Raw genomic sequence first — 2,500 nt, forward strand, 5'->3', positions numbered from 1 at the left:
TACAATGTGATGGGTGTAATGTATAGATGCTTATATAGTCTTAGATCTCTTTCATTAATGATAAATAATTGTTCTACATGAAGCTTGTTTCCATTGCAATAATGATGATTATGAAACTGTTAACATATTGCATAGTTATTTATTAGATGGTAATCTGAAATATTGAATATATGAAATACCTCAGGAGGTGCTCTTTTCTTTGAATAGTCTTCTGTAGATATTGAACCTATATTAAAATATATCCTTCTCACTGTCTGCTTTCTCTCTTCTTATCTTTCAGTTCAACATGCTGTGTTATACCTAAAAACAGAGGGTTATACACATCCAGGTAAGCTAATTTATACAGATTTATTGCACACTTTTTCTCATAATTTGAATTACTCCCTTACATAACTGATAATAACTACTTTATATAAACACCTATGTGTGTGTACGTACACACACACACACATGCATACACATATATATACATATATATATGTATATATATACACACACACGTGTGTGTGTGTGTGTGTATGTATGTATGTATATATATACACTTGCGTCGGAAATTAATTAGCACTTCTCAAATTTCTACATTTTCTTACATTTTCTTAATTTAATTAACTTACTATCAGAAACGAACTCGTTTTTAATCAAAAATTTATTAAAACATATCCCAGCACACCACATAATTGTTATTAATCGTGAAATAATTTAGTCAATATCTTGTTGCTCCTCCTTGGCAGCAATGACAGCTGCTACGCGGGTCGGCATGCTGTCTATGAGTGCCTGCAGGTACTGTGCAGGGATAGCCCCCCCCCATGCAGCAAGAAGTGCCCAAACAGCTCGTGTCGGTTCCTGTATTGCTGCACATTCAAATCCCTACCCAATCGACTCCAGAGGTTCTCAATAGGGTTCAGGTCAGGTGACTGGCCAGGCCAGTCCATGACTGTCACCCCATGGTCCTTGAAGAAACCGGTTGTGAGCTTGGCTGTGTGGGAAGGCGCGTTGTCCTGCTGGAGCACGTACTCCTCGCCACCAAAGAGGTATCCCGTACTATCTCAACGTACTTTGCTGCGTTGATGTTGCCTTCGACAGCATAGAGCCACCCAACACCACTGTAGCTGAACGCCCCTCACACCATCAGACCACCCCCACCATGCTTCATGGTGGGAGCAATGCAGTCTTTGTTGAAACGCTCACCCCTGCGGCGTCGCACATGGACAGGCTTGTCACTGACGAGACTGAATCGTGACTCGTCAGTGAACATCACTGTCCGCCACTGCTGCACGGTCCATGTCTTGTGGGCACGGGCCCAGAGCAGCTGCCTCTTCCGGTTTTGGGCGGCCCTACAGGATTTTAGACCAGCTTCCAGTAATCTGATCTTGACGGTGGTTGTAGACAACTGCTTTCCTGTCATCTTTTGCATCTCCTCCGCCAGTTGCCGGGTCGTTGCCCTTCGGTTGTACAGTGACATTCGGATCATGATCCGGTCCTCCCGCTGGGTCATCAGCCTCTTCCGTCCCCTACCGTTTTTGTCAGCTGCTGATGCGGTTTCCTCGTATTTCTTAAATAAGCACTGAATTGTGCGCCTGGCTACACCAAGTTTTCTGGCTATTGCAATCTCCGACAGCTTCCCACGCCACGAGAGAGCCTCGTACCGTCTCTCCAAGGTCATGCGAGGTCTTGGGCCCATCTAGGAATGAACGATAAAAACCAGTTATTTTCATTAAAACTATTCATTTGAATAATGTTATGCTATAACAAAACTGCTATGAGTTATTATTCATTAAACAAAAAAAGAAAGAAAGCAGAATTTCTCACCTTATTTGATGTATAACAGAAAGTTTTGTGAACCGGAAGTGACGTCACCAAGCAGAGTGTAGGAGAATTTGTGAGGAAAAAAATCTTGCAAATACACAAATCAATTAACCTACGAGCTGTTCAAAACGTCTTACGCGATGAGAAAACTTAGTATGGTGTGATTTCAGTCCTTGCGAGGCGCTACCTATATCTATTAAACAAAGGAAGATTTGTCTGCATCCGCACTCCAAGTTGTTGTTGCACTGCTATGTCAACATCATTAGGCTGTAGACTCTCAAACCGCTCTGCAAACAAAGTTACGTCATCGTTCTGTGCAACAGTGAACTCGCAATAAAGCAATAGTTCGAGATATGGCCACTAGGTGACAGCAAATACCTTGAGTGAAGAGCAAATGAAGGGTGCTAATTAATTTCTGACGGTAGTGTACATATTTTAAATCTCTATCAATATATATATATCACAGACCCCAGTTGAACCGTCCAACCCATGCTAGCATGGAAAGCGGACGCTAAATGATGATGATGATGATGATATATATATATATATTCTAGCTGAAATACCTGGTAATACCCGGAAAAGCAGGGGTTATTTCCAGTTCCTATTCCTTCTTTAGTTCTGCTCCTATTCCTATCCCCAATCCTATGTCACTATATACATTTTAGAATCAATTAGGTGTAATGAAATCATTAAA

At 41.6% G+C, this 2,500-nt stretch overlaps 1 long non-coding RNA gene across 1 annotated transcript in view; it reads left to right on the plus strand.

Annotated features, from left to right (window-relative positions):
• The first annotated feature begins 252 nt into the window (after nucleotides 1-252).
• The window catches only part of LOC115227455, a 5,961-nt gene continuing 3,713 nt past the window's right edge, over nucleotides 253-2,500 (plus strand). The window contains exon 1 of the long non-coding RNA XR_004997081.1: nucleotides 253-328. This is a non-coding gene — a long non-coding RNA (uncharacterized LOC115227455). The remainder of the gene's footprint in view (nucleotides 329-2,500) is intronic.

Source organism: Octopus sinensis, unplaced genomic scaffold, assembly GCF_006345805.1.
Source record: "Octopus sinensis unplaced genomic scaffold, ASM634580v1 Contig03346, whole genome shotgun sequence".
Taxonomy (NCBI): Eukaryota; Metazoa; Mollusca; class Cephalopoda; order Octopoda; family Octopodidae; genus Octopus; species Octopus sinensis.